The 12763-nt window shown below is 51.5% G+C and overlaps 1 long non-coding RNA gene across 1 annotated transcript in view; it reads right to left on the reverse strand.

The window, feature by feature from the left end:
* The window catches only part of LOC122202324, a 6056-nt gene extending 3764 nt beyond the window's left edge, over window positions 1–2292 (reverse strand). The window contains exon 1 of the long non-coding RNA XR_006194592.1: window positions 891–2292. This is a non-coding gene — a long non-coding RNA (uncharacterized LOC122202324). The remainder of the gene's footprint in view (window positions 1–890) is intronic.
* Between the last annotated feature and the right edge of the window lie 10471 nt (window positions 2293–12763).

Below are 12763 nucleotides of genomic sequence, written 5' to 3' on the forward strand. Positions count from 1 at the left end.
GAGACCCGTGGAGTTTGGGGAGAAAAAGTCAAGAGGAGCAGGACAGCGCCTGTGGGGTTTTGGTATCCTCCCCGGGTCTCTCTGTGAGGTGGGGAAATTGCTTTAAGGTCCCTGTAGAGGCTGCCTCCTCCCCCTCCGGGAGAATCGCCCACCTGTGCCTTCAAGGGCGAGTCCCAGCATCTGTGCCTGCAGCGTCTTTACATGCCTAGCAGGTGGGCGGCATTGCCAGGACATCGGGTGAATGTCTGGCCCAGAGGGTGCCTCCCCACTGGCCGGACAGGGCCAAGCCCAATCTCTGCCCCCGGGGCGTCTGGAACTGGGACAGTCTGTCCGCCTCCTCAGAGCCCGGAGGCAATGGAGGATTTCTTTGCCTCTGGCGTACAAAAATGTGAAGAGAGCAAAGAAGATACAGCTGGGCCCGCAGACGTGGCAATGAGGGGCCAGGGGTCCCCCGAAATGCAGACAGCCTCCGCTTCTGGTTCATGGCCTTCGTGAGGACGGTCAGATTCTTTGCCCCTTCTGTGGGTTTCCCTGTGTCCTAGTCTGAACGGGCTTGCTTCTGGCCATAGAGCCATCCCTAAGCGGACTCTGATGGTACCTATGGTGTTTAAAATGTCAGGTGGGTGGTTGTGGGAGGGGCGGGGGGCGGGGCGCATGGGAGCAGGGAGAAAGGATGGGGCTTTCCCATTCGTTTCCCTCCCTGGACGGCCAAGTCTATGGGGGAGGCACATATATTCCTCCTTATGGGAGGAATATGTTCTTTTCTAGGGGACCATAAGAGTGTGTCTTGGGGCGATCATTTTTCAAATGGATGTAGAAAAAAAACTGTGCAACCGGCCAAGTCTGACTGCACAACCCAGGACTTGGGCCTCTGCCTCTCTGTGTCTTACCGTTTGATTCGTTCCTCTCCCGCCAATGATTGGTATGGGGGGGTTCCAAGAGCACTTCCCCCCAAATTCACGTCCACCGGAGCCTCAGAATGTGGCCTTCTGTGGAAACAGAGTCTTCGCAGATGTACTTAGTGAGGATGAGGTCATAGTGGATGAGGGGGGACCCTGAATCCAATGACAGGTGTCCTTGAGGAGAGGAGAGGACCCGTGTCGTTGGAGTGAGGTGACAGCGATGCAGCGACCAGCCTGGGGACACCGAGGACTGACTGGCACTGCGCGTGAGGGCCTGGGAGGGAGGCGGGGAACACATTCTCCCGCGGAGCGACGCGGCCTTGACCTCAGACTTCTGACCTCCCCAAACTGGGACAGCACAAATGTCCGTTGTTGGAAGCCCCCCCGGTTAATAGGTCGTTCTGGTAGCCCCTAGGAGGCTCGTACCCCAGGGAGAAGGGCGGAGGGCCTCCCGAGAGTGGTGGCGTTTTTGAGATGACCAGCAAGAAGACGGCAGCTGCACGCCGGGGCATGACTTGCTCATGTTGGCTCTTCGTGCGCCAGTGGGACGGCTATTCTGGAGTAAGTGTCACCGAGCTGCGGACAAGTAAGCCTGCCTCTCCCGATTACGCTCCCTTACACTCTTGACAGAAGGGAACATGTCTGTTGGGCACCCACTTTGTGCCAGGCAGCGTGGCAGGTGCTTGTACATTTCACCTTCCACTTCCTGGTCGCAACTGTCCCGGGAGGTAAGAATTATTACCCCCACTTTACTGCTCAGGAACCTGAGGTGCAGAGAATGTGAGCAACTGACTAATTAGAATTCGGGTTCTAATTCCAGGCCTCCTCCTTTGCCCAAGCCATTTCCAACAAGTCGTTCTGTCCTTAAGGCAAATCATTCATTTTCAGTCCGGGAGACAGTGGCACATTCAGAGCGTACCTGCCGGAGTCCCAGGTGCGGAACTTGAAACAGGCCGTGCGCCTTGGAGACACTCACGACATCACGCAGTAGCGTTCCCAGGAGCTGGCCAAGGCCTCCTGGGCGAACGCAAAGGGCATTGCCGCTCTGGAGGAGGAGGAGGCCATCTGACTCACTGTCAAATGTCACCCGGTCCCGGGAGGGGGCGATGGTAGCCTGCCTCAGGGAGGGGCCCCTGGCAATGCAGACCCTGGAGGAGGACCCTGGGAGGATGGGTCATGCGTGGGAATGACACCCTTTCTCCCTTGCACGTCTCTTCCCTGCATGCCACGTTCTTCCACACATTTGTCTGATTGGATCCTTATAACTTCCCCGGGTGATGTGATTAGCCCCACTGGAAAAAAATCCACGAGGAAACAGAGAGGTTGAGAGCTTTGTCCAAGGTCGCACAGGTAAGAATCTCAGTACAGGGCTTGCATGATACTTCATGCCACCGCAGGAGGGAGAGTCAAATGATCCCTGTTTGTGGACCACCTCCTCTACCCCAACAAAACTCTGAGGGTGAGAATAAATCAGGGAGCAAGAGAAAACTCTGCTGGGGGGTGGCCTTCGTTCTTGGCTGCTCAGATTGTGTCCTTCTGGAAGCCCTCCAGCCACCGCATAGCCACAGGTGTGTGGCTGGCCAATCAGACGGCCCTATCTGCTTGGCCACTATGACTGGGTCAGTAAGGGCCACATGACCAAGCTGGGCCAATCACAGGTCTTTAATTTTCGGTGGTAGCTGGGGCTCGGTGGGGATTGGCTCTTGTCAACCCAGACAGAAAAGCAGATCCTGGAGCAGGAACTGTGGGAAGAGTCGGGAGTGGGGGTGCAGCGGAAACCTTTAACCAGGATCCCTCTGTGCCTGAGGCCCACACTCTCCAAAAACTCCTTTTTCTCTAGAGCGGATTCGAGTTGAGCCAATGTCAACTCTGAAAGAATTGTAGCTATGCAGATATGCTCTGCTGGACGGGACCACATACTCCTGGATATTAGTTGGAACAGACTAACGGACCCCACAGTGAATAAGGGCCCCAACAAAGGGGTTCGTTTCACATTCATGTAAATAGTTCAAGGCAGTTCAGGTTGGTGGTGGGATAACAGTCACAGCTGCGTTTCCCCGCCATCACGGAGGGCAAGGGGCAGAGTCCCTCCCCACTTTAGTGTTTGGTTTCTGAAGTCACCCTGGCCATGAACATCAGCTGATGGAAAGAGAGAACACGGAGAACCGCGTGTGGGAGACCTTCACGGTCCAGGCCTGGGATTCACAGACATCAAGGGGTGACATGGCCCCGGGTGACTGCAAGGGAGTCTGGGAAATGTAGTTTGACTGGTGCCCAGAAAAAGAGGAGGCCGGTTTGGGTCACCACCTCTCTGTTTCTGCCATCCGTGGTAAGTATCTTCAAATCTTGTTACCAAACCCCCCTCCGGCACTCCCTCCCCCCACACCCCTGCCCAAACCCTCCGCTATTAATTAGCCCTGTCCTTTGCAGCCAGTCTCAGGCTCTCTAGAGGAGAAAGGGCCCCGTGGTGGGCACCCCAGGAAGGGAGCACTGTGGAGGGGCCCAAGGAGAGCCACCCTCTTAGGAGCCCCATGTGGCACAGGGGGAGGCAGGATGCAGCGCACGGAGGCTGCCCTGTAGAGACCTGATGGCTGAGGCATGTCACATAGAGAGTGGTCCCCAGGGGAGGTGAGGCCTCTCCCCTCCTTCCTGCAGGAGGGCCCCTCCCATGCCAGAGCCTTGGCTAAGACCACAGCAGGCTTTGGGGGTCTCCAGGCCACCCGCAGACAGTCAGGCTTTACCTGCTCTTTCTGGCTCAGCATGTAAAGGGCTAAGGTTGAGCCTCGGGGCCCTCACATGCCGCGTCACCTGTACCAGCTTCTGGAGCCCCCGGGAGAGTGTCCAGTGCTGGCCCTCCTCCCTCGGGGGGCTTCGGGGGCCTCTCACTTGGCAGACACTCAACCTCACGTGCAGAACCTGCTGTCCCTTCTCTGCCTCGGGGGCTCCTCTCCCCACCACGCCCTTTCCGGCCGAAAGAGGAGACCGCCACCCACCTTGGCCTGCGCCCTGGAACCCCGCCATCACCGCCACACAAAGCAGGTGGTTACAATCCAGCGTTGAACCCAGTGGGGTCCTCACCGGCAGGAACCTGGCTGGAGGAGATCTCCTGGCTCAGGTCCACACCTGACAGCATTCTGTTTCTAGCATCCTCCTGCTTGGTTAAATATCTGCAACATTAATTATTACAATTTATTAAATCTGGAGAAATAAAATCTTACTGGGCTCCCCTGGCCGCCACCCCACTCCACCACCATGGACTATCTTATTTTGCTAACTGCTCAAACACAGAACTCCAACCGAAAAACATTGTCCCCACGGCTCATATTTTTCATCATTTGGTCATTAAATAGTGATGGATATAAACCTATAAAGAACCTAAACTGAACCTTTTAACAATCCATGAGCAATACTATCATTTCTTTAATAGAACCTGCTGACCGTGCCTCGCACAGATGCTATTTGTCATTTTCAGCACGCAATAATCAATAAGTTGGCTTGAAAATAAATAATAGAACAGTCACAATATATTATCTTTCAGACTGGCCTTATACTAACCATAAATTGGACCAAAATAAGAGGGAAACTTTTACATACATGTTAAAAAGTTAGGAACGTCGCAGTGGGGCCTAGCATGTGAATTAGACCGTTGTCCTTGTCTCTGTCCCTAATTCGCTTTCAGTTCCGTTGAGCTGGGCCGCTGCTGCTGCCTCCTGTGGAGGCCAGGCCGGGAGGGGGGGGGGAGGTTGATCAGAGCGGTATATGGGGGCCAGATTCGACAGAGTTCTGCCACAGACATCCTGGAGTTCGTGCCAGGGACCCCGGATCACATAACTTCAAAGAGAGAAGGCCGGGTTGGTCACGTACCCAATGCCAGGGCTGGGAGGCAGTTTGCTTAGATCTAAAAGGGGGCCACGGCCCAGATTCAGCCTCAAGGATTTGTGTTCTGTGGGACAGACATGCCACAAAAAGTCCAGGCCACCAGGTGGCACTGACGGAGGGCGTGTTCTAGAAGCAGCAGCCCCAATCACGGTAGTCTTCCTGGATTGGGTGACCCTTAGGTGCCCGTCCACAGTTCTGCTTGAGTTTGCCGGCCATCTGGTGCCATTTCTTCGTCCATTTCTTCATTTGACAAAAAGTCACGCAGAGTCTGCTTATGTGCCCGGGGTATAGCAGGGTAGTACAGACAAAAACCCCTACTTCCTGGAGCTTACAGGCCAGTCGTGGCCATTCAACAGATGTGATATATGAATCTATGATCTGCCAGGAAGGAGATCACAGGAAGGTCACAGCCAGGAGCCCAGGACTCAGAGGCGGCATGTCGCTGTGAGGAAGGTGACCGTCTGGTTCACCTGGGACTTTCGGGGCTGAAACCAGTGCAGCCCCAGGCAAACCAGCATGCTTGGCCATTCGCAGGCAAGTGTCGGAGCTGGAGCGCAAACTCACTTGGGTCTAAGGCTTTCTACTGCCCTCCGCCCCCGGAGGGGGCATCTTCTCACTAAAGCTGGCTTACTCCTGGGACACTCATGCAGCCATTGGAGACAGCAACTGTCACTCAAAGTTCTAATATGACTGGGCTGGCAAAGACAGACTTAGATTATTTTTGTTTTTGTTTTTGTTTTTTTTGAGAGCCAGAGAGAGAGACAGATTTTGAGCGGAGAAGGGGCAGAGAGAGAGAGGGAGAGAGAGAATCCCAAGCAGGCTCCGCACTGTCAGCGCAGAGCCCGACGCGGGGCTCCCTGTCACAAACCGTGAGATCGTGACCTGAGCTGAAATCAAGAGTCGGACGCTTAACCGACTGAGCCGCCCAGGCGCCCCTGTTTGGGCTTATTTGCACAGAATTTGGACTCTAACAGACCGAGGATCGGATCCCAGCCCAGTCACTCGACAGCTAGGTGCCCTCCGTCAAACGACTTAACCTTCCCTAACCTTCAGTTTCCTCACCTGAAAACGGGGGCAAACGTGCGTTTTTCAGCAGGGTCTCTGCGAAGATCTGACATCATGCACGTGACCCAGCCCACGGTAGGTACTCCATAAGTGGTGGTGTTATTAAGACGTGAAGTATTTTATCCCAGGAGCTAATGGAAAGAACTTCTGCTCCTAGGGGCGGCCTGGAGGTAGGAGCGAGCGCTGGCACATTTATTATGAATCAGCTGGCTATTGTGGAGCCAAAAATACTCTCCGTGGGTAGCGTCTCTGTGACTGATATTAAAAATGACTGATTTAAGAGAAAGTGCTTCACCCCCGTTGCAAACTAAGAAGGTAGGGCCGGAGTATTCTCAGCCTTAAATGCTGCCAGTATTTTATCTTTGGGTAGTCATAAAGTTAAAGGTTAATAGGCTGTACAAATGACAGAGTTTAAAGGGGAAAATGCAGAGGGGCTGAGGCGCTCTCGGGTGGCCGTGGGCATGTGGGAGACAGGTGGCCGCTCACCTGCAGGGACGAAATATAGAGGGGGGGGCTGGCGGGGCCCTTTCTGGTCCTTCCGGTTTCTGCTCCCACGTGGGGATTCCTTCTCCCTCGAGCTCTTTCTCCACAGAGGGATTGCTTTCCCGGGAGGACTTGAGGACATGTGGTCTTGGAGAGACAGCGGCTGGGCCGGGTTGTGAAAGTCAATGCTTAACCGAGAGCCCCGAGTGAGAGGCTCTCGGTGGCCTAGGGAGAAGGCCGAAGGCTTCAGAAGGAAATGCGCCGAGGCCCAGTTGACCTCACACAGTTGACCCTGTGCTCAGAGCTCTGGTTCTCAAAGTCGGGAGCACAGCACAATCCCCGGGGAGCTTGTTGTTCAAATCCAGATTCCCAGGCGCCAGCCCAGGTGTTGAGAGGGGGCCCGGGAATCTGTATGTTAACAAATTCACACCCAGGGCCATGGGTTCGCCTCCCCAGTCACCATCGTGGAGCCTTGGTATCACCTCTTTCTACATGCTATTTGGGCCAGCTCTGTCCTGGGGACTGACAAGCAACGGGTACATGTGAAATGTCCTGGCTGCAGGTACACACGTAGGGCTCCCTAGAGTTCAAAGTCTGCCCACAGTCTGGGGTTTTAGAGCAGGAACTGAGCCACCCACAGACACAAACTGATTTAGGGAGGAAACAAATGTTAAATTCGATTAAGCAGAACCCAGCTGTGTACGTCCCCTCCGGGAGAAGACTTTTTAACTGAGTTTCTTCCCATGCACCAAAAAATGTCTTCTCTCTGTAAGGAATTTAACTGATTCCAACACACATTTATTGTTGTGTTTCCTTAGGTCCTCACAAGAGCACCGTAAGGTACTGGGCACGGTTCCACTTTAAGACAAAGCCACTGAGGCCCAGAAAGGCCAAGGGACTTGTCCAAGGTCCTTGGGTGGGCAGAAGAATGGCCCCCAAAGATGTCCACGCCTTATTCCCCCAAACGTGTAAATACATTAGCTTCATGGCAAACGAGACTTGGCAGATGTGATGAAGTTAAGGATTTAGAGGTGGAGAGAGGATGTTGGCTGATGGTTATGATGGCTCAGGTCCTTACAGGGGAAAGAGGGAGGCAAGAGAGTCAGAGTGAGTCCAGGTGAGAAGGACTCCCCCCTTCATTGCTGGCTTTGAAGACGGAGACAGAGACCGAGAGCCTAAGAAGATGGTCAGCCTCCAGTAGCTGGAAAAGGTTGGAAAAGGAAACAGATCCTCTCCTAGAGCTTCCAGAAGAAATTCAGTCCTGAAGACCCCTTGATTTTATCCTGGTGTGACCCATTTTGGACTTCTGACCCACCAAAGTGTAAGATAATGAAGTTGTGTTGTTTTAAGCCACTAAATTTGTGATACTTTAAAACAGCAGCCCTGAGAAATGAAAAACAGTCACATAGAAAGAAAAGAGCAGAACTGAACCCAACGTCGCTGGTTCTGGGCAGACTCCCCACACTGTAGAGGGGTACACAACCGTAAGGGGAAATACTCTGATTCCTGCTACTTTCTTTTTTTTCTTTTAATTTTTCTTAATGTCTATTTTTGAGAGAGAGAGAGGGACACAGAGCGGGAGCAGGGGAGGGGCAGAGAGAGAGGGAGACACAGAATCCCAAGCAAGCTCCAGGCTCTGAGCTATTAGCACAGAGCCCGATGCGGGGCTCGAACCCATGAACTGTGAGATCATGACCAGAGCCGAAGTCAGATGCTTAACCGACTGAGTCACCCAGGCGCCCCTGTGATTCCTGCCACTTTCTTTCTGAGAGCCAGTCATAACAGCCACTGGATGGTAAACAATGGAAACTCCATTAACACCATCTCCCTTCCTGTCCTCAGCCTGGCCTGAGGTCCCTGCTCCCCAACCCAGCCTCCTCCCAGCCCCTGCCTAAGGGACTAGACTCGGGACACTCAGCCTTGCCCAAACCCCAGACACATTGGTCCTACCCTCGTCCCCCAAGGAGGCCTGATGGGGATCCATGCGGTGCAAGAATCCAGAGGAATCTGCTGCTTGCCCGGCTCCTGACCCTGTCCGGGCCGAGGCAGTGAATGCCCCCCGGCTCTGGTAAGGTCTGGGGCGGTGGCTGAGCCCTGCAGGACAGTCCTGGGAAGGAGCTGCTTGTGATCAATCTTGCCACAGTCTCCATGAATTTTAAATAAAAACGGCTTTGCTCCCTGGGTGCGTCAGACTGCAGCTTTTACAAGATCATATTTCTTCACATTTTCATACAATTATTTTAAATGGACAAGATAATGTTGAAATTCTTATTTAAAATGTATGCAGGTAGAGAATGAGCCTTCCTGCTTTTTATATTTAACAGCAGACAGAGCAATAGAAGGGAATTTTAACAACAGAATTAAGGTGGAAGTGTCTTATGCGTTCATGATGGACTATGGTTTTAAGCAGCTGGGTTTTTTTGATGAATAAATAATTACACCCAAAATAGATAGTTTGGCCATTATTAATCTCATTTTAGACTGTGCGCATTGTATTGATTCCGAAGTACAAGAATTTTTTGTGAGTTTCACCAAAGGCGATTTTCTTAATTAAAATGTAAGTTAAAGGGAAAAAAAGTCTGAGGAGTTTTGTCAGAGGCAGAGGGGCAGAAGGCCTGATTACTTCTAGAGTGAACCCTTTCCAGACTAATGACCCCCAGAGATATTTTATGCAGCCAGCTCACCTCCAGAGCAGCCAAGGAGATTAGCGGAGGCCCAGCCAGAACAGGGCAATGAGACAGCACTGCCGGGGAAGTTGGGGGGCCCAGCACCCTCCTGTTCGGTCTCTGTCTGCAGGACCCCAGAAAGCAGAGGTGTTTACCCCCGCCTCCCCTCCTCCCTCGCTCTCACGGATATCTCCTGCGCAAACGTTGAGGCAATTACACTGTATTTCCTTCAATGCTTAACTAGGATTTTATACATCGAGAACATTATAAAGAAGAAAATTCAATAATCCTATTGCATAGATAATACCTATTGACCTTTATCAAATCAAGGGGGTAGGTATACTTATAAAGTTCAAGTAGAAGAGAAAAGTAGCTAATATTTAGAGAGCACTCATGTGGTTTTCAACATAGAAAAATTGTGCAGGGCAGACACGGCATCATCCCTGCTTATGGATGAGGGCATAGATGCTCAGGGACTGCGAGTGGCACGGTCAAGGTCGCCCAGGTCAGAAGGGGCAGCCCCGGGTTTCAAACCCAGCAACCTGTCTCTCGTGCCAATTAGTATAACCATTTTACTCCACTGTAGCGTAAGTGGAAGGTTAGAAAGAAAAAGCAAAAGCCACTGGTTTCCCCCAGCCCCTCCCACTAAGGGAATCACTGTCGGTAGTTTCTGACAATGTCTTCCAGAAAAAAGTAAACATTTGCAACAGCACCGTGCTCTGCTTACAGATGTCAGAAACGTGAAGCCGTGGGCACATGTTCTCATTGGTAAAACGGTAGGTGTGTTTGAAGCCCCCCCCTCTATCCCCAGCTTCCCCGGGGGGGCCTCTCCTCTCCTGCTTCATCTGCTGTGATTCTGGGCCTACCTTTATGCAATGGAGACTCATTGATGTGGGAAGCAGCATGGCGAAACGCGAGGGCTCTTTCAGCTCCAAAGCCCATCACCCGAACACAGAGAAGTCCCCTAGCATGCCCGTCTAAGAGACTGCAGGGCAGGGCAGGGGCAGGGGTGTCCTACAGTCACTGGGGAGCCTCCGGAAAAAGACTGGATTTGGACTCTGCCTGGGAATTAGTCCTTCTAGACAAAGCAGCAAAAGCATGGGTCAGAAATAAGCATGGTGCTAAGGGACAAAATCATTCTGGAAGGTTCTTTACATCAGCCTTAAGTGTAGTATCCATGCCACATTTACTTGCCACCTGGGAGACTGACAAGGTCACCTCCTAGCAAGCCTAGCTCAAGTACCGGTGTTTTCCATCATCACGAATTGGTTGGTGGTCATTTAGGGACCAGAGACAGAGCTTGAAATCCTGGGGTTGGGGTGCCTGGCTGGCTCAGTCGGTAGAGTGTGTGACTCTCCATCTTGGGGTCATGAGTTCGAGCTCCACGTTGGGTACAGAGATTACTTAAAAAGAAAATGAAATCCTGGGGTATCGCTCAACCACACTCCGAGAAGGGCACGGAAACATGGGTTTTGAGGGAGGAGCAGGGTCCATCCTGGATCCGACATCCCCCCCGCCCCCATCCCAGGGAACACATTCAGGCAAGACCCATCATTGGCCACTGGGGAGCGAACTCGGGTTGCACATGCACGTAGTGCAATTCCCCTGAGACGACAAATGACCACAGGTCCATTGGGAGGCCATCGACTCATCACCATCCAACTACTAAAAACTCCAGTGGGTGACCGCATTTACCCTTATGGTAAATCGTGACACTTCTTTGCTTATCTTTCCTAATTCCAAGTCGATTTCACCTAACTTATTTGCTATACGGAAGGCCCATGAGGAAACGGGGCACGTGCTCTGAATTTTACTTGACATGTCACCTACCTCGAAGGGGTTGGGAGGGTCCTTAGTACTGTAGCCTTTTCTGCTGGAGGTGCTGTCTCTGGGGTCTGAAATTTACAACTAATCCTAACAAAATTTCAGGGGAATTGGAATAGTTATGGCTGTTTTTCTTTGATGGAGAATCAAACATGTGACTTGAGTGAATACTTGCCTTTTATGACCCATCCCTGTCCGTAAAATATCTGGTTTATGTGCCAAGAAGAGTATAAACATATGGCACAGTATTGGTTTTTCAGTAACTTGGCTTAAGCCAAAGAGGGGAAAAAATCCCATCCTGACACTATTTATGAAACAATTAATGTTGTCAACAGCCTTCCCACCTGCTGAGTTACACACAGCCATCCAGACTCTGATGACTCCGAGAAGTGTCAACAATTCCAATATGAACTGTTGAAGCAAATCCATTTGAAAGGACTTATTTCTACAACTTATAAAACGTGATGATAGATTGCTCTCCAACTACAGAGTACAAAAGATGCCTTATTCTCCAGTAAAATCCCCTCACCATAAAGCTAACGTCAAGATAAGGAGCGACCGTGATGCACTAAGCGTTCCCGCAAATAGTATCTCACTGAATCCTGACAACAACCAGATGGGGTGGGTATTATTATTGTTATTGGCCAGGTTATAGCTACAGAAGGCAATTCTCACTGAGGTTAAGTAACTTGTTCAAGGTCACATTGAGGGGCTGCACACAGATTTTTGGCTTAGTCAGCCTGGGTTGCTGTAACAGAATACCATTCATTGGGCAGCTCAGACAACAGAAACTTATTTCTTAGAGTTCTGGAGACTGGAAGTCCCAGGTCAAGGTGCCAGCATGGTCTGGTTCTGGTGAGAGCCCTCTTCCTGGCTCAGCTGTGTCCTCACATGGCAGAGATCCAGCTCTGGTCTCGTCCTCTCTGTACAAGGTGCTAATCCCATCATGGGGGTTCCACCTTCATGACCTCATCCAAACCTAATCCCCTCCCAAAGGCCCCATGTCTTCATACCGTCACACTGGTGGTTAGAGCTTTGACATGGATTTGGAGGGACACAAACATTCAGCCTGTAGCAAATTCAAACTGATCTTCAGGATCCGAAGGACTGTGTGTCCCCCAGCGGGTCACTTAGAGGGGCCTACATTGAACCTCACCTCAATAAATGAGATTCTCTTTTTTTTCCTTAATGTTTATTTATTTTTGAAAGAGAGAGACTGGGGGTGGGGGGGACAGAGGTGAGCAGGGGAGGGGCAGAAAGAGAGGGAGGCACAGAATCCAAAGCAGGCTCCGGGCTCTGAGCTGTCAGCGCGGAGCTCAACGCGGGCTCGAACGCACAAACCGTGAGATCGTGACCTGAGCTGAAGTTAGACACTTACACGAAGGAGCCACCCAGGCTCAGCTTTTAAAAAGGCAAAATACCGTGGAATACTTTTGAAAACTGTTCGGCAGTGTCATGTAAACTTAATGTATTAAACATAGCCCTACCATGTGACCAAGCAAGTCCGCTCCTAAGCATTTACGTAAGAAAAACGAACGCATATGTCCACAAACACTTGCACAAAAACGTGCATATAGCATCGCTAATTAGGAACAACACAAATGTGCTCCAATAGGTGAATAGGTAAACAGAGAGTGGTACTTTCATACACCTGTATATTAGTCAGCAAGAAACAGGGATGAACTGCTTGTGCCAGCAACAATCGGGATCCAGCCCCAGAACATTCAGCTGAGCCAAAGAAGCCAGACACAAGAGAGTAGATATCACGTGAGTCCATTTATGTATATGAAATCCTAGAATGGACAAAAATAATCTATATTGACACGAAGCAGGTCAGTGGTTGCCTGAGGCTCCCAAAGGGAGGGTGATTGCAAAGAAATGGCTAGGAACTTTCTGGGGAAATGGAAATGCTCTCTCTCTGGATGGGGTGGTAGGGCCACGGGT

This window comes from Panthera leo, chromosome D2 (assembly GCF_018350215.1).
Source record: "Panthera leo isolate Ple1 chromosome D2, P.leo_Ple1_pat1.1, whole genome shotgun sequence".
In the NCBI taxonomy this organism is placed as follows: Eukaryota; Metazoa; Chordata; class Mammalia; order Carnivora; family Felidae; genus Panthera; species Panthera leo.